The following is a 19,626-nucleotide window of genomic DNA, read 5'->3' as shown; positions in this document are numbered from 1 at the left end:
GAGTACAGACTTACTGGAATGGTTCACTGATGAAGAAAATGCAGTCACTGAATTGATTTGAAGAAATTGCTATTTTCTTTGAAGTAAACAAGCTAAATATATTGGTTGATTTTTTTTCTCTTTTTCACACCAAGTAATGAACAACGGTTTTGGCAGTTCATAAAGTTTTGCATATCGAGAACTTAGCTTTGGAAATGTTCACAACATCATTGAACATGCAGATTCACACTGGGTAGAGACTTTTATTTTCCTTTATTCATTCACAAGATGAGGGTGTCGCTGGCCCGGCAGCATTTCCTGCCCATCCCTAATTGCCCAGGGGGCAGGTAAGAGTCGACCACATTGTTGTGGGTCTGAAGTCACAATGTAGGCCAGACCAGGTAAGGATGGCAGCTTCCTTCCTGAAAGGGCATTAGTGATCCAGATGGGTTTTTCGGAAAATCGATTAATGGTCATCATGAGACTCTTAAATTCCCGAGTTTTTAAAAATTTAATTCAAATTCACCCATCTGCAGCAGTAGGCTTTGAACTCAGGTCTCCAGAAGTTTATCTGGGGCTTTGGACTAACTGTCCAGCGACAATATCACTCGGCCAATACTTCCCCACATCACTGCCCATCTGCACAGAGTAAACAGCGATTTTCTGGTACATCAGGACTGACATCAGGACTGGTTAATCACACATACATTTGCTGAATAATTGCAGGAGTTGGATGTTGATGGGCTATTGACATCCATCTATGAACCATGTGTATTCTGAGGTTTGTTTCTGATCATGATTGGAAACAGCATCGGTCTTGTTATCTTTTGGGGATAAAAACAGTTTCAATTAGCTTTCTGTTAAATACCTAGCAATAAAGTCGATCCCTAACTCTCAGGCAGATTAGTTTCCTTTGAAGAGCTCCTCATCTCCCCAACCTCCTCCATCCTCACACCCAACAGTACAATAATCTCACAGAGTTTCTTTGTGACTATGAATGAGACAATCTGATCAGCTGCTTCTTTCCCTACTCCTATGTCAAGTTGGATCTTAAACTCCCCTTGCTGCAGTTGTGATCCTGCATCATTGTACAGTGTTGCTCGTATTTCATGTCTTGGACTGTCAGTGTTCATGATACTGCATGTAGCTTCTTGTACATCGGGTTTACAGTGCAAGAGTTTAGCTCTTGCCTTCCAACAACAGTAGAGTCGTACTCCAACAAAGCTTACAGAATCACGGCCCAGCATATTCCCCAACTTCCCTCCTTCCATCAAACCAGAGGATCAGCCCTCATTCAACTGAGAGAATTCAGGAGGGCATGTCAGTAACAGCAGCATGAATACCTAAAAATGGGGTGTTCACCTGATGAAGTTACCAAACAGCATAAGCAGCAAGTGATAGACAGAGCGAAGCAATCCAGTAAACAACGGAACAGATCTAAGATCTGTAGTCCAGCCACAACCAGTTGTGATTGAAGACAAAGGACAGCTGGAGTCCTGAAGACAGTTCTCTCCAAGATATTAATCAACAAGAATGTCAGACTGGATTAATCATCATAAAACTGAAGTCCATTTGATATTAATATGTTTACAATCAGTGTTCAATTCACCACGTGTAGCTGAAGGTAAAGATAATCTTCAAGTGATTGTAACAGTGAAGATACCTGAATACTTATTCAGCAAATTAAAGCCTGTTGTGTTAGTAATAATTTTAAAGAGATATTAAAAGTAAGGTGATTTGAGTATAATGGAAGAAATTTATTGGTGGGTATCTGATAATTCTGTTTTAATGTGAAGTTAATTTAGGATTAGTTAACAAATACACACACGGTAGGGAATCCCAGTCCCATGGAGTGCACATCCAGTTCCATGTGGGAAAACCAGGACACTTCTTGTATCAGCAACAACCACAAGAACACAGAAGTGACACTGGAACACTAGTTTGACCAAGGCGAAAGTACTGCACTCACTCATTGTCCCCACATTCCAGGATTGATGTGATCACACCAGAGAGGGGACAGAGAAGATTGATCAGAATGTTTCTCTGATTGGAGAATTTCTGCTCTGAGGAAAGATTGGATAGGTTGGGGGTTTCCAAGGAAGATGAACTGAGATTAAATTGATGTGATAAAATGCTGAGGAATCCAGGTAGAATGGATAGGAAGCAGCTATTCATTAACAGAGCCACCAGGAACTAGAAGTTTTAGATTGAAGATAATTCTCAGAAAAAAAGGGAAAGGAGAATGTATTTCCCACAGAAATGGTGGAGAGCAGGATCTCACTGATGGGGTGACAGAGGCAGTTACCAGCATTACATTTGAATAAAAGTACGTGGATGGAACTGAAATGTTGGAACGTGCAGGGCGATGGACTAAGTTCTGCAGAATGGGATAAATGCGATTTATTTGACATTTCTCCAGAATATTAAACTCCAGTCCAATTTGAGAAGTTAAACATCACGAAACATACTTTAGCAGGACTTATACAGTTAATAGTAAGTTCCTAGGGAGTGCTGCTAAACAAAGAGTCCTTGGAGTGCAGGTTCATAGTTCCTTGAAAGTAGAGTAGCAAGTAGATAGAATAGTGAAGGGCGGCAGTTTGTCTGCTTGCCTTTATTGGTCACAGCATTGAGAGGTCATACTGAGGCTGTACAGGACATTGATTCGGCAACTTTTGTAATATTCCATGCAATTCTGGTCTCCTTCCGATCAGATGGATGTTCTCAAACTTGAAAGGGGTCAGAAAATAATTATAGGATGTTGCCAGGTTTGGATAGGCTGCTTTCCTTGGAGCATCAGAGGCTGAACGGTGACCTGAAAGAGATTTTTAAAATCAGGCCGGGCATGGATAGGATAAATAGAGAAGATATTTTCCCTGCAGTGGGGGAGTACGAAACTAGGGGACTGGGAGGGGGTGGGCGGAGGGACAGAGAGGGTGGGTGGATCGAGAGTGGTGGGACAGAAATGGGTGAGGACAGAAAGTGGGCTGAGAGGGGAGGGGAACAGATGGGGGGAACAGAGGGGGTGACTGACGGTTGGGGGGGCGACCAACAGAGAGGGGGAACAGACCAAGCGGGGTGCAACCGACGGAGGGAGGGGAGGGAAAAGATGGGTGTGCAACCGACGGGGGAGCGACTGACAGAGAGGGGGAAAGACTGAGGGCGCGACAGACTGACAGATAGGGGGACAGAATGATCGGGGGTGGGGAGAGAGGGGCGACAGGGATGGCGGTGACCAACAAAGGGCTGACCAATAGAGAGGGGGGAACAGACAGAGTGGGAGGAGACGGAGGAACACAGAGGGGGAAGATGGAGAGTTATTTTTTAGATCTACAACTCAACCCTTTTCCTGTTTTCTCCTCCTCAGCTTAATTCCATCTGAAGGTCACAGAACAACTGCATAGTTTCTGTAGAGTTTCAGGGAGATCAGGTGCTGAACATGGCATTTGTAACATGCTGATCAATAAATGGACTCTGGTTCGACTCCACTGTCTGTGTGGTGTTTGCACATTCTCCCTGTGTGTCTGCGTGGGCTTCCTCTGGGTGCTCTTAATTTCCTCCCACAAATCCAAAGACGTGCAGGTTAGCTGGATTAGCTTTGGGTAATGGTAGGTTACAGAGTTAGGGTGGAATGCTGTTCCGATGGTTGGTATGGGCCGAAAGGCCTGCTACCACACTGTAGGGATTCTGTCACTGAGTATAGGGGTTAGGAGGTCACGTTGTGGCTGAGTAGGGCACTGGTCAGGCCACTGTTAGAATACTGCATTCAATTGCAGTCTCCCTGATTTCAGAAAGATGTTACCAGAATAGGACTCAACCTCTTAATGGCAAGTTCTTGGGAAGTGTTAACAAACAAACAGACCGTGCAGTGTAGGTTGATAGTTTCTTAAAAGGTGTGGTTGAAGGTAGACAGGTCGGTGAAGGTGGTGTGCGGTATGCTAGCTGTTATTGGGCAGTGCATTGAGTATAGGAGTTGGGAGATTATGTTTCGGTTGCACAGTTTATTGGCTCGGCCACTTTTGGAATGTCCACTGCTTTGAATTCCAGTCTCCCTGCTATAGGAAAGATGTTGGGAAATTGGCAAGAGTTCAGTAAGGTTTTACCAGGATGTTGCCAGTATTGGAACATTTGAACCATAGGGAGAGGCTGAATAGGCTGAGGCTATTTCCCTGAATCACTGGACACTTTAGGTGGCTTTATCGAACTTTATAAAATTATGAGGAGCAGTGATCGGGTGAATAGTCATGGTTTATTTTTTCCCAGGGCAGGGGAGTCCAAACGAATAATGTGAAGTTTTTTTCCCCAAGGTGGAAATGACAAATTCTAGAGGAGAGGGGCAAAGTTTAAAGGATATGAAAACCAAAACAACTGCAGATGCTGTAAACCAGGAAGAGAATCAGAAGTTTCTAGAAAAGCTCAGCAGGTCTAGCAGCATCTGTGAAAAGAAATTAGAGTTAACATTTCTGAGGAAGGGTGCCCAGACCGGAAACTTTAACTGATTTTTCTTCACAGATGCTGTATGACCTGCTAAGCGTTTCCAACAACATCTGAGCAAGTTTAAAGGGAGTTGTGTCTGACAAGTGTCTTGTGCAGATGTCGATAAATGACTATAATGTATTCTCCTGGGAGATGGGAAAAGCAGAAACAATCACAGTTTAAGAGGCATTTGGACAGACACATAAGCAGGCATAGGTTGTCAGGGATATGGATCATGTTACAGGCAGATGGAATTAGTTTGGAATGGCATCATGATCTACGCAGACACGGTGGGCTGATTACTCTGGTGCTGTAACTGTTATGTTTTCCAGGGGATAGAATGGTTTTTGAAGAAGTAACAAAAATGATTGATGAGAGCAGCCTGGTCGACATGATCAACGTGGACTTTAGTAAGGCGTTCAGCAAGCTTTCTCATGGGAGACTGGTTAGCAAGGTTAGATCTCATGGAATAAAGCGGAAACCAGCTATTTGAGTACAGACCAGGCTCAAAAGTAGAAGATAGAGAGTGGTGGCGGAGGGATGCTTTTCCGACTGGAGGCCTGTGGAGTGTCTCAAGGATTGGTTCTGTATCCACTATTTTTCATCATTTATATCAATGATTTGGATGTAAACATAGGAGGTATTAGTAATTCTGCAGATGACGCCAAAACTGGAGGTTTAGTGGACAGTGAAAAAGATGACCAAGGCTGCAATGTTTCCTGCAGGTGTCACCATTTCAGATGCTGCCCGTCCTGCTGGGGATCTCCAGCACTTCTTGGTTTTGTTGCAGATTTCCAGCATTTTGCTGAAGCACATGGAGACAGAGAGCTGTACAGCTCCAGATTTTGTTGACTCTGCAGGACTGATGGATGACGAGGGACTCAATCCTCGTTTAATCCTCCTTTCCTTTGGTTTTCGGAGTCGCTGACTACATCACTAATATTCTACGTCCCACTCCCTGACCTGAATCTGACCCATCTAACCCGACACTTCAGATCCCATCCCCCTGCCAGACTAGTTAATACCTCACCAATGGAACTGGCAATAGCGCTCCCCCCATCCCCACCCTCCAGGAGATTTGACCCAGCTCTGCACAGGGGTAACCAGTCAGGCTGGTACAGGTCCCAATTCCTTAAGAATCTAAGCCCTTCCATGGTACACCATTTCTCCAGCCACACATCCAGCTGATCTACCCTCTTATTCCTGCTCTCACTAGCATATGGCACTGGGAGCAAGTCTGACATCATTACATTTCAGGAGCTGCATTATAATGTGTCCCTGCTCTCCCAATATCCAGCTTTCAACCACTCATCCCTTTATTTCATTATGTCATTGGTATCAGGGTGTTGTACAACCACAGGCTGTTTACCCTCCAGCTCCAGAATATCCTGTAGCTGCACCATGATATCGCGGATCCTATCACCAGGGAGATAACATACCATCCTGGATTCATGGCTGTGGCCATAGAAGTGCCTGTCTGTAACCCTGACTGTTGAATCCCCTGTCACTCTCTTTCTTCCCGTTCTGGGCAGCAGAGCTATCGACAGTGTCATGAACCTGGTTGTTGCTGATTTCCCCTGAGACCGACACACACACACACACACACACGAATCCCAAGCAGTATACATTATCTGTTTGGGAAGGGAATAACCACTGGGAACTCCTGCACTTCCTTCCTGAGCCTTTTACTTGATCTGATGGTCCCCCATTCCCTTTCTGCCTGTGTAACCCTCACCTGCAGTGTGACTAACTCACTGAACATGCTGTCCATAACATTCTCAGTATTGCAGATGCTCCACAGCGAGTCCACGCACAGCTCCAGGTCTGAAAAGCAGTTTCCCAGTAGCTGCTGATGGGCACATTTCTTGCACACACAGCCGTCAGGGACACTGGAAACATCCCTAATTTTCCCACATTGTACAAGAGGAGCACACCATGGGTCTGAGGTCTCCTGTCACACAGGCTCTCTAGATTCAGCTAGTTACTCCCATTTAGAGAATTTATATGACCAAGCAATCTTCCTCCCCTTCAAACATTGTAATAAAAATCCTGTATTCTTTACTTAAGCTGATATGTTATACCTTAAAAATGGTTACAAAATCTCCACAGGTATCGCTTACAAACTGGCTGTTCCCTTTGGGACCATGTGAATTTCTGAATGGGCTGAAACAAAACGGAGTTTCAGCTTCACCTTCTCCCTGTCCCACCTCGCTCTGTTTACACCCAACTCCAAAACACTCTCATTGAGCCAAGCAGCCCTCACAGTGCAGCCCTGTCATTGTCATTGTCTGCTCACCCCTACACTGCCCTCAGCCTCCTGTACTGTTCCAATACATCTCAATGGGAGCTCAGGGACAGCACCTCATCTTTCAATTCAATCCTTTGTAACCCCAGAGTCAACATGGACCTCAGCAGTTTCTGGGTGAACAGACAGTTTGAGTCTGGAACATTCCACCTAAAAAGGTACTGGAATTTGACTTCATAAAGAGTTGCAGGGAATTGAAAATAAGGAGTTTACAGGTGAGCATCATGAAGTGGGTGATTGGGACTAAATCTGACAGTCCCTACAAAGAGACAAAGTGCAATCTGGACAAATCTGTGCTCCCTCTCAGACCAAAGCAGACCCTGAGCTTCCAGTTGCCTGCCACTTTAACACACGAGCCTGTTCCCTGGCCAACATCTGTCTCATTCTTAATGCAGTGTTCCAGGGAAGCTTGATGCCGAACACTCCAGAACACACCAAATGGCCCTGTATTTCAAGGACGGCAATTTCCCCTCCCATGTGGTCAACAATACCCTTCAGTGTATCTCCACCACTTCCTGCACCTCTGCCCTTGAACCCCACCTCTCCAACCGCAGCAAGGATAGAACCCCCAAGTCCTCAATTTTCAATCAGATACAACACATCATCCTCTGCCATTTCCACCACCGACAATCAGATCCCACCAACAGATATCTTTCCCTCCACACCCCTTTCAGCATTCCTCGAGACCATTCCCGTGACTTCCACATTAGATCCATGCTCCCCACCAACCCACCCTCCACTTCCAACACCTTTGCCTGCCATTGCAAGAGGTGTAAAACCTGTGCCCACACCTTCCCCTCACCTCCATCCAAGACACCAGAGGTCCCTTCCACATCCAGCAGAGATTGTCCTGTACATTGAATAACCTCATCTATTGTTTTCATTGCTTTCTACAACGGGGAGACAGGACGCTAACTTGCAGAATGTTTCAGGGAACTTTTCTGGGAGACATACACCAACCAACCCCACTGTCCTGTGGCTAACCATTTCAACTCCCCCTCCCACTCTGCCAAGAACATGCATGTCCTGGGCCACCTCCACCACAAAATCCTAGCTACATGACTCCTGGAGGAAGAAAACCTCATCTTCTATCTTGGGACCCTTTAACCACTGAATCAATGTTTCGTCATTTCCTCTCCCCCACCTTATCCCAGATCCAGCCCTCCAACTCAGCACCACCCTCTTGAACAGTCCCACCTGTCCATCTTCTTTCGCAATTATCCACTCCACCCTCTCAACATTACCCTCCACCAGCATCTTCCTATCGCCTTCCCAGCTACCTTCCCGCCAGCCCCACACAAATGCTATTATCTGTCAGTCCTCTTCCCCACTCTCACATCCCTGCTGAAGGGCTTAGGCCCAATATGTCAATTCTCCTGCTCCTTGGATACTGTCTGACCTGCTGTGCTTCTCCTGCGCCAAACTTTAACATAAGCTGGAAGAACAACACCTCATTTTGTACTTGGGGACCCTTCAGGCCTCTGACCTTAAAATGGAACTCATTAATTTTAGGTCCTAAGTCTCCCATGTCCTCGCACCATAGTCCCCCACCCCACACACCAGGCCTTGTTATTACATCGCCTGCCATTACACATTACCTATGGTTAGTCACTAACAATCTCCATTAACATCTATTCACCCTCCCCCAGCCAGATCATTATCCATTCCTTTGTCCAATTGCTCCTGTATCTCATTTTGGACTATATCACCACCTATCACATTTACTCCTTAACCCCTACCTTCTGCATATAAACTGACATTTTTTCTCAGTCACATCAGTTCTGAGGAAGGGTCAGCGGATCCAAAATATTAACTCTGATTTCTCTTCACAGATGCTGCCAGACCTGCTGAGCTATTCCAGTATCTTCTAGCTGTTGTTTCTGATTTAAGCATCCACAGTTCTTTTGGTTTTCGTTTACTGGGAGTTTCTAATTCAGGTCTAGCAGCCTACATCATGAGTTTATAAACCCTCCCAGTTCACACTCACTCCATTTCTCTCCCACTCCCTTCACACTCACTGGGTCTCTTCCCAACCCCTGCCCAGTGACACTGCACCTGCACAGCTCATGGTCACATGCTGGCCTGTTGGCGACACCCCTCATTCACTCCCATTGGCTGGAGGATTACACCTAGTCTCCTAATGGTCTGAAGCTGCCGTCAATCAGCCAGGCCCCATTGTGACATGAGTGGTGGGACCCTCCCAGGAGTGTGGGAGGCTGAGGGGTAACCTCTGAGGTTTATAAAATCATGGGAGGCATTGATGGGATAAATAGATAGATGAGGATAGGATATCTGGTCGGCACAGAGGAGTTTGACTGAAGGGTCTGTTTCCGTGCTGTGTATGTCTGTGGCTCTGCCCTGGGATGAGCTTCATCACTCACAGTGAATGGGGCTGAATCAATGTCCTGTAGAGCTGCAAAACAATGTCCCAACTCCAATACTCAATGCACTGACCAAGTACACCAAACGCCTCCTTCACTATCCTGCCTATCCAAGATTCCACTTTCAAAGAACTATGAACCTGTACCTCAAGTCTCTTTGTTCAACAACACTCCCCAGGACCTTCCCATTAAATGTATAAGTCCTGCCCTGATTTGTTTTTCCAAAATGCAGCACCTCACATTTATCTGAATTCACTCCACCTGCCACTCCCCAGCCCATTTGATTGAAGTCCCATTGTACTCTGAGGTAACCTTCTTCCCGATCCAATTTGGTGCCTGTGTAAAGTCACTGACCATAGCTCCTATTTTCACATAGTCATCATTGATATAAATGATGAAAAGCAGTGAACCCTGCACCGATCCTTACACCATATTGCTCATCACAGGCCTCCAGTCCGAAGGCAACCCTTCACCACTATCCTCTGTCTCCAACCTTACAGCCAATTTTATATCCAAATAGCTAGTCCTTCCACCTTGAATGTCTTTCTGAAGTCCAAGTTAGTGATTTCCATGCACAAAGCCATGCTGACTGTCCCTAATCATTTCTTACCTTTCCAATTACATCTAAATCCTATCCCGAGAAGCCCTTCCAACAACTTGCCTGACTCCAGGCTCACCAGTGTATTGTTCCCTGGCCTTTCCTCATCACCTTTCTCAAATAATGGCACCTGTCTTCCAGCACCTCGGTGATACAAATATCTCAGCGAGGGACCCAACTATCACTTCCCTAGCTTCCCACAAAGTTCGGGGATTCACCTGATCATGTATCAGGGATTTATCAATCTTGATGCATTATACAAGTTCCAGAGACTCTGAACGAATATGGACACTTGTCAAGTTATCCCTATTTATTTCTCCAAACTCTCTCACTTCCATATCCTCCTTCAGTAAAAGCGGACATGAAATACGCAGATAGTATCTCTCCTGCCTCCTGCAGATCCATAGACCGCCTTGTTGATCTTTCAGGGTCCCTATTCTCTGCCTGGTTACTCTTTTGTCCTTAGTGTATTTCTAGAATCTCTTTGGATTTTCCCCAAACTCATTTCACAAAGTTCTCGTTCCCTTTTTTGCCCTCTTAGTTTCCCTCGAGTATACTCCTACCGCCCCTATACTCCTCCAGGTATTCACCCAAACCCAGCTGTCTGTACCTGCCATATCCCTCCTTCATTTTCTTGACCAGAGCCACAATTCCTCTTGACAGCAGCATTCCTTACACCTCCCAGCCTCGGCCTTAACAGGAACATACAGTCTATATACTCATTGTCTCAGGCCTATGGGGGCAACAGCAGATGAAGACAGAGAAACAATCAATCATTCTCGGTAAAGAGGCAGTGCTGGGAAAGATACCAGCCGAAAGGTAGATGGGTCTCCTGGCCGTGATGGAATGCATCCCCGGGGACTGTAAGGAATGGCAGTGGGTAAATAGCAAATACACTCGTGATAATTCACTAAAATTTGCTGACTCTGGGACGGTTCTAACAGATTGGAAAGCTGCAAATGTGATGCCAATATTTTAAAATGGACGTATTAGCATAACTTCTGTAGTGGGGGAAATGTCTGATCTCTCACGAAAGAAACGGTAGCACAGTGGTTAGTACTGCTGCCTCACAGCACCAGGGACCTGGGTTCAATTCCCGCCTCATGACTGTGTGGAGTTTGCACGTTCTCCCTGTGTCTGCGTGGTTTTCCTCCGGGTGCTCCGGTTCCCTCCCACAGTCCAAAGATGTGCGGGTCAGGTGAATTGGCCATGAATTGCCCGTAGTGTTAGGTAAGAGGGGTGGATTGCGCTTCGGCGGGTCGGTGTGGACTTGTTGGGCCGAAGGGCCTGTTTCCACACTGTAAGTAATCTAATCTAATCTAAAATAGTGAGCTATGTGGATAGAAATTGTCTCATCGAGCAGACACAGCATGGATTCATGAAAAGTGGACGACACTAAGATGAGTGGTAGAGCAATGTGTGCAGAGGCCACTGTCAGTCTGCACAGGGATACAGAGAGGTTAATTGAGTGGTTAAGGGTCTGGCAGATGGAGGACAATGTTGGGATATGTGAGGTCATCCATTTTGGTCGGACTAACAACAAACTGGATGATGAAATGGTGAAAACATGCAGCAGGCTGCTGTGCAGAGGGAGCTGGGTGTCCTTGTGCATGAATCACAGGAAGTTGGTTTGCAGGTACAGCAGGTAATTAAGGCAGTGAAGGGAATATTGTCCTTCATTGCTAGAGGGATGGTTATGCTGCAGCTATACAGGGGGCTAGTGAGGCCACACCTGGAGTACTGTGTACAGGTTTTCGTCCCCTACTTCAGGAAGGATGTAATGGCGCTGGAGGGGGTGCAGAGCAGGGTCACTAGTTTGAGTCTGGAGTTGAAAGGGTTGCCTTCTGAGCAGAGATTGACAAAACTGGCATGATCCTCATTGGAATTTAGAATAATGGGAGATTGTATAGGAAAAATATAAAATTATGAAAGGAGTAGATAAGATAGAAGCAGGGAGGTCATTTCCACTGTGGACTGGACAAACTATGGTGCATAGCGACAAAATAAGGGGGTATCAGATTTAGGACTGAGTTCAGGAGAAACTTCTTCAGCTAAAGGGTTGTGAATCTGTGGAATTCCCAGCTGATTGAAACAGTTGAGACTTTCATCTTGAATGTCTTTAGGTCAAAATGTAGATTTACGAACAGGAAAGGAATTAAAGGTTATGGGAGAGAGCAGTAAAGTGGAGCTGAGATCAGCCCTGATCTTATTGAATGGCAGAGCAGGCTGGAGGGGCCAGATGGCCTCCTCCTGCTCATATTCCTTATGTTACGTTCCCACTTTTCAGCCGTCCCTTTACCTGGGAATAGCAAAGAAGTATTGAAAGATTTTATCTTGTTCAATCACAATGCACCTTTATCCAATTTAGAACAGCAACTTTTAGATCTGGTCTATTCTTTTTTGGAACTATTTTAAAACTATTATAATTATCAGAGAATCCAGACAGTGGGGAAGCAGGTCATTCAGCCCATCACATCCGCACTGACCCTCAGAGACTCCCACCCTACCCATGTAATGTTGCCTTTCCCATGGATAATCCACCCAACCTGCACATCCCTGAACACTGTGGGTAATTCAGCCTGGATAATCCACCTAACCTGCACATCCCTGAACACTGTGGGTAATTCAGCCTGGATAATCCACCTAACCTGCACATCCCTGAACACTGTGGGTAATTCAGCCTGGATAAGCCACCCAACCTGCACATCCCTGAACACTGTGGGTAATTCAGCCTGGATAATCCACCTAACCTGCACATCCCTGAACACTGTGGGTAATTCAGCCTGGATAATCCACCTAACCTGCACATCTTTACATAGTGGGAGGAAACCAGAGCAATCAGATGAAACACACGCAGATATTAACAATAAGGTGATCAATCCTTTCTTATTTCCCAGTTCCATCCAAATAATTTCACTGAACTTACTCCCATGAATATCGTCCCCAAGCACAACTCTAATGCTATCCCTAACCAAAAACACCACTCGTCCTCCTCTCTTGTCCCCCTTTCTATCCTTCCTATAGCATCTATACCCTGGAACATACAGCTGCCAGTCACATCCATCCCTGAGTCATATTTCTATAATACCGATGATATCCCAAGTCCCATGTTCAAACCATAACCTGAGCTCATCTGCCTTCCCTGTCAGGCCTCTTGCATTGAAGTAAATGCAGTGTAACTGCTCGGTTCTACCGCGTTCTGCCTTGACTGTTTGATTTCTGAACTGTACCAGCCTCAGACTTACCTCCTTTCTCACTATCTCTTTAGGTTTACCCCCACTCCCTCACTGGTTTAATGCCTCCCGAGTAGTACTAGCAAATCTCCCTGCCTGGATATTAGTCACCTTCCAATTCAGGGACAATCCATCCTTCTTATTCAAGTCACTTCTACTCCAGAGGAGAATTCAATGACCAAAAGATGTGAATCCTTCTGCCCTACACCAGATCTTTAGCCAATCATTCATCTCCTCCATCCTGCTATTCCTACTCTCACTAGCATGTAGCATTGGGAGTAATTCAGATATTACGACCGAGTATCTACTTTTTTATATTCCAGGCTAATTTGCTATATTCTCTCATCAGGACCTATCTTTTTCTCTTCCTGTGTCATTGGTACCAATGTCCAATGACCTCCCACTGGTTATTCTACCCTTTAAAGAATATTCTGCCACCAATCTTTTCTGAACCTTTCAAGTTCCACAACATCCTTCTGATAGGTGGAGAACAGAATTGCACTCAATATTGTAAGAGTGGCCAAACCAATGTCCTGTACAGCCACAACATGACTGCCCAACTCCTGTACTCACTGCTCTGACCAATAATGTAAATCATACCAATCACCTTCACTATCCTATCCACCTGCGACTCTACTTTCAAGGAATTATGAACCTGCACTGTAAGGAAACTTTGCTCAGTAACACTCCCTCGGACCTGACCATTAAGTCTATCAGTCCTGCTAGGCTTTGCTTTTCCAAAAAGCAGCACCTCACATTTATCTAAATTAAACTCCATCTGCCACTCCTCAGCCCATTTCCCCATCTGATCAAGATCCCATTGAATCCTGAGGTACCCTTCTTCACTGCCCACGACACCTCCAATTTTGGTGTCACCTGGAAACTTACTAACAATCCCTCCTATGTTCACATCCAAATCATTTATGTAAATGATGAGAAGTAGTGGACCCAGCACCGACCCTTGTGGCACTCCAGTGGTCACAGTCCTCCAGTCCGAAAAACAACCTTCTACCACCACCCTCTGTCTTCTACCTTTGAGGCAGTTCTATATTCCAAATGGCTAGTTCTCCTGGTATGGTGAGATCTCATCTTGCTAACTAGTCTTCCATGGCGAACCTTGTCGAACGCCTTACTGAAGTCCATATAGATCCCATCTACCGCTCTGCCCTCAAAAATCCACTTTCTTACTTCTTCATAAAACAGCTCAGTCAAGTAAGTGACATGATTTCCCGCACACAAAGCCATGCTGACTATCCCTAATCAGTCCTTGCTTTTCCAAATACATGCAAATCCAGTCCCTCAGGGTTCCCTCCAACAACTTGTCTGGCACCAACATCAGGCTCACAGGTCTGTAGTTCCCGGGCTTGTCCAAACCGCCTTCATTAAACAGTATCATCATATTAACCAACCCCCAGTCTTCTGGCACCTCAGCTGTGACTATCGCTGATACAAAAATCTCAGCAAGGCGCCCAGCAATCACTTCCCTAGCTTCCTACAGAATTTTAGGACACACCTGATGAAATCCTGGGCATTTATCCACCTTTCTGCGTTCCAAGACATCCAGTACCACCTTCGCTGTAATATGGACATTTTTCAAGGTGTCACCATCGATTTCCAACATTCTATATCTTCCATATCCTTCTCCACAGTAAATGCTGATGCAAAATACTTGTTTAGTATCCCCTCCCCACCCCATCGCCTGCAGATCCACACACAGGCTGCCTTGCTGATCCTTGAGGAGCCCTATTCTGTCTCTAGTAACCCATTTGCTCTTAATGTATTTATAAAAACCCTTTGGATTGTCCTTACCCTATTCGCCAAAACTGTGTCCTGTCCCCTTTTTGCCTTACTGATTTTCCTCTTAAGTATACTTCTATTGCCTTTATACTAGAAGGATGTTCTGGATTGGAATAAATGCCAAATATTTCATCTTGATAAAAGGGCAGGACTTACACTGATTAAAAGTCGGGCCTTGCATAGTGATATAGAACAAAGAGACCTCGGGGTTCAGATCTTTGCAGTTTATGTCACATGTAGACAGGGTTGTTCAGAAGATGTATAGCACACTTGCCTTCATTGCTCACACCTTTGAGTATAGGAGTTGGGACATTACATTGAGGTTGTACAGGATGTTGGTGAGGCCTCTTCTGGAATACTGTGCTCAGTTCAGGTTGTGCTGTTATAGGACAGATGTTATTAAGTCGGAGCGGGTTCAGAAGAGATTTACCAGGATGTTGATGGGAATGGATGCTTTCGGTTATAAGGAGAGGCTAGGTAGGCTGGGACCTCTTTCACTGGGGTGTAGGAGGCTGAGGGGTGACCTTATTGGAGGTTTATAAAATCCTGAAGAGTATAGGTAATGTGAACAGCAGGTGCCCTTTCCAGGAGGGGGCGCGATTCAAGAGTGGGTGAGAAAAGGAAGACCCTAAAAAGACGTTCCGGATTTTACTTTTTGTTTTTGTACAGAGAGTGATTCACATGTGGAATAAACTAGCAGAGGACGTGGTAGCTGTGAATACAATTACAATTTAAGGGTGGCACAGTGGCTCAATGGTTAGCACTGCTGCCAGAGACACAGGTTCAATTCCTGCATTGGGTGGCTGTCCATGCGGAGTTTGGATATGCTTCCCCGTGTCAGCGTGAGTTCCTCCAGGTGCTCCCGTTTCTTCCCACAAGCCACAGATGTACAGGGTAGGTGAACTGGCAGTCCTCAATTGCCCATAGTGTTCAGGGATGATTGGGTTTAGTGAATTAGTAAGGGGTAAATGTAGAGTAAAACGGTAGGGGAATGGGATTCTAAGAGGAAAAAGCATTTGGACCTGTATATCGATAGGGAATGCTTGGATGGATTTGGACTAAGTGGAGGTAGATGCGATTAGTTCAGTTCGAATTTATGGTTGACACGGACTGGTTGGAACACAGGGTGTGTGTCAGTGCTGTATAACGTTCTGACTCTATCGCTCGTTATCTCTGTAAATTCCTCTATGCTCGGAACTCTCCGTCAATGCCACCTCATCCAGTCTTACAACTCTTCCTTATCTCGATAATTCCTCTCCAGCCTCAAAACTCAAAAAAGTCTATCAGAAATATCTCTATCTCTGTAACATCCTCAATCCTCAGAATCCTCTCCAACTTTCATCTCCTCCAGCTTCATTACTCTCCCTATCTCTGATCCCCTCCAGTCTCTCAAAGCTCTGCTATATGTGCCTTTTTTATTTCCAGCCTTCAGGATTCCCAATGTTTATTTCTCACTTGATGACGGCCCTTTCCGATTCTGTGCTGAGCTTCTGAATTCTTCCTTAAACCTCTCAATCTCCTTTTCCTCCCAAAACATCGGCCAATCATCTGTCATCTACTCTAGTATCACCCTTTCTGACCTGAAGTGCAATGGAGCTTGTCATATTCCTATAATAAACATCTTAGCGGTCTACAGAACAGAAAAAGGCTCTGGTAGTACATCGGGTCTGTGACAAAGAAAACTACCACCTAACTGTCCTCATCTATTTTCCAATAATTGTGGAAAAGTCTCATCTATCATGGCATTGCAAGTGCACACTAAATACATCTCAAATGCTACCGGGATTTCTGTGTCTCCCACCCTTACAGACAGTGAGGTTCAATGCAACTGTTGCTCGATGATGACATCACCCACAGGAACACAGAGCAGCTGGGTCTGTGCAAACCAGAGATCACCCACACATTGGGAAGGATGGCAGGGTCCCTGAGAGGGGGCACAGGAGATTTACCAGGATGGTTCAAGGAATGGGGGATTTTAGTTGCAGAGACATGGGTGTTGTTAATACATATCAAGAATATCCATCTACAATAGATGGACTCTTGTTCTCAACCTCTCCCCTTGCCTGGGCTGTGGTAACCTTCAGGTTAAACCCACCACCAGACATTTCTCCCTAATGAGACAGCAGCCCTATGGTCTGGGAGGACAATGCTGCCTTTCCCTTTTACACAGTGATGCCACTGTACCCTGGGGATGGGGAGAGGGAATGCTGAAGGTGGGGGATGGGACACCACTCAGGCACAGTGCTTTGTCCTGGAGGATGTTCACTTTAATATTGTTGGGGTCTGCACTGATGCAGGCAAGTGGAGAATGTTCCAACACAATCCTGATGTGGGCCTTATAGGGAGCAAACAGACATTGGGGAATCAGGGGTTTGGGGAAACAGATTGTTCTCCTTGTAGCAGAGGAAATTGCGGGTGCCCTGTGACAGAGGGGTTTACAGATTTAGAATAATCCACCTTACACTCATGAGTTCATCAGAAAAGGATTACAGGACACATATTGAAGACTTGGGGGAGATCTACTGAGAGTGTGGGGTGATTCAGAAGAGGACATTTATGCAGCAAATGGGAATGAGCTGGAATACAATACTCACACACAATGTGAATATCCAGCTCCTGATGTATTGAGTAATTTTGTCACAGTTTGGCGTTACAATTACTGAGATTACCATCTGAATGTCCACCTGTAATACACGTTTATAAAACTGTCACTGTCAGTTCATTTAAGAAACTCTCACCACCCCCTCCTCCTGGCCCAGGATGACTGGACACATTACCCCTTGTGGGGGTCAGCAGTTAGTTCAGGGGGAAATCTGTATGGGTTTCTGTGAGTTTCCACACTGGGTCTTCATGTGACTGAACAGGGCAGATCTTTGACACATGGGACACAATGTTTCAAGAGTCAGTGCGATGTGGAGAGCAGGATGTGCTTCCTTTTCTTTCCTTCCGTGCTACCGCTGTGCCTCATCAATTAGACAGGGGGGGTGAAAGGCTCATGCAGCTCGATGGGCAAGTTGTCTCCATTCTGACCCATGAGCAGCAAGCTCCTCCAAGTCATTCCAAAGAGTCTCTCTGAAAAGGTAACAACTGCTTCCCACTGCCCAGTGCTCCCAGGAAATGTTTAGAAGAATGAGCGGGGAAATCTCTGAGAAAATGCAGAACGGTAAAGTTCCAAAAGGATTATAAACAGTTTACAGAGAGGGATTCATTGGAGAAGTGGGCAACAAGTTAGCAAATGGAGCATAATTTGGGAAATTGTGAAGTTGCTCATTTTGGAGGAGATAATAAAAGAACAGAGTGCTATGTAAATGGTGGAAACTGTCGAAAGCTGCACCACAAAAGGGACCAGGGGTAATTGCGTAGGAAATACAGTTATAACAGGGAAACAGGATGGGGAATGGAACGTTGTTTCTTATTACAAGGAGTTTTCAGTGTAAGTGTTTGGAGTATATACCTGAGAGTAACTTTACAAAGTGCGAGTGAGACCACATCTGGAGTAATGACAGAAGTTTTGGTCCCTTTATTTAAGGGAATACATAATTTCATCTGAGGCATTTCAGAAAAGATTAACTGGGATGATCCCTGGCTTGTAGGGATTATCTTTTAAGAAAAGGCTGAAAATGTTGGGACTCTACTCACTGGATTTGGGAAGAATGAGAGGTGATCTCATTGTAACATGCAGGATTCTTAAGGAGTTTGACAGGGTAAATACTGAGAGGATGTTTCCCATCATGAGGGATCTGGAATCAGATACTCGGATAGTCACGGAATCAAGGGTTCTGTTTTAGATTCGTCAAGTTTAAGGCAACATCAACACGGGTCAGGGGTTTCAGTAGCAATGGAGCTGGGGTGAAGGGGGGGGGGGAAGCAACGTTTTAGAGATTGGAATTCCTGGTGTTTGTGATTGTGTAGATACCTGATCAGAAGGTCACCTTGGGGTTACAGATATGAGAGCAATATTGTGAAGAGTGTAGTTCTGCCTCAGACAGTTCCCAGGGAGAGGGGGGGCTCAGCAGTAAGGGAAAGGAATTTGTAATAGCAACTGAAGGCAATGGGTTTAACCATTTCAATGTTCCATTGCAGGAAATTGCAGCCAATCGCGTAGTGGGAGTGTGATGAGCAGTTTGATAACTGAGTAATGGAGAGGGATGATGGGGAGGGAGAGCTAGGCATTGTCAGTGTACATGTGAACCCTCAGACGGTGCTTTTGGACGATGTCACCTCCTGACAGTATGTGGGTGAGAAACAGGAGGGACCAAGAATCGATCCTTGAGGGACACCACATACAAGGAATTTAGAAAGGAATGGGAGAGTGGGGATGAAGTAGGTTTTTCCAACAACGGTGAGGTCAAAATATTACTTCGTAGCAGAATGGGAGAGAAGGACATAACCAGAAAAGACAGACAGACAGAACAAGGAACAATACCTGTGATTTGGTGAGGGGAGGGAGGTGGGGGTGATGTGGAGGAAGAGCCCAACTCCAAAAACACACTTTCTTCATTGGTGACATCACCCAACTCCACCCTAGTCTCAGCTCATTTACTGAATGCAGGGATGGACGAGTATTTATCTCCAGACTTAATTATCCAAACACTCTTGGCCAGCCTCCCACATTCAACTTACATGTAATCTCAAGAGTATCTTAAACCCTCCTGCCCAAGTGCTCACTTGTACCAAAACTAGTTGATCCATCGAAAGGCTCCTATTTACAGGCAACAATTTAAAATTCTCACCCTGTGAACATCCCTGTCTCCCTGCACCACACACCCTGCAAGACCTTGACAACTCATTTGTATTTATTCATTGCTTCACCTGTCTGGCTGTTTCTACTGTTGCCAAGGCAACACTGTCTGGAATTCC

At 45.4% G+C, this 19,626-nt stretch overlaps 1 long non-coding RNA gene across 6 annotated transcripts in view; it reads right to left on the bottom strand.

The window, feature by feature from the left end:
- Positions 1 to 222: 222 nt before the first annotated feature.
- The window catches only part of LOC132813177 (uncharacterized), a 42,931-nt gene continuing 23,527 nt past the window's right edge, over positions 223 to 19,626 (bottom strand). For 5 of the 6 annotated variants that reach the window (XR_009643977.1, XR_009643975.1, XR_009643978.1 and 2 more), the window contains one exon: positions 223 to 803. This is a non-coding gene — a long non-coding RNA (uncharacterized LOC132813177). Of the gene's footprint in view, positions 804 to 2,364; positions 2,792 to 19,626 lie in introns of those variants that run through there. The other variant, XR_009643976.1, reaches the window with a different exon arrangement.

Source organism: Hemiscyllium ocellatum, unplaced genomic scaffold (genome assembly GCF_020745735.1).
Source record: "Hemiscyllium ocellatum isolate sHemOce1 unplaced genomic scaffold, sHemOce1.pat.X.cur. scaffold_342_pat_ctg1, whole genome shotgun sequence".
NCBI classification, from domain to species: Eukaryota; Metazoa; Chordata; class Chondrichthyes; order Orectolobiformes; family Hemiscylliidae; genus Hemiscyllium; species Hemiscyllium ocellatum.
This window is presented reverse-complemented; position numbering and strand designations above follow the sequence as displayed.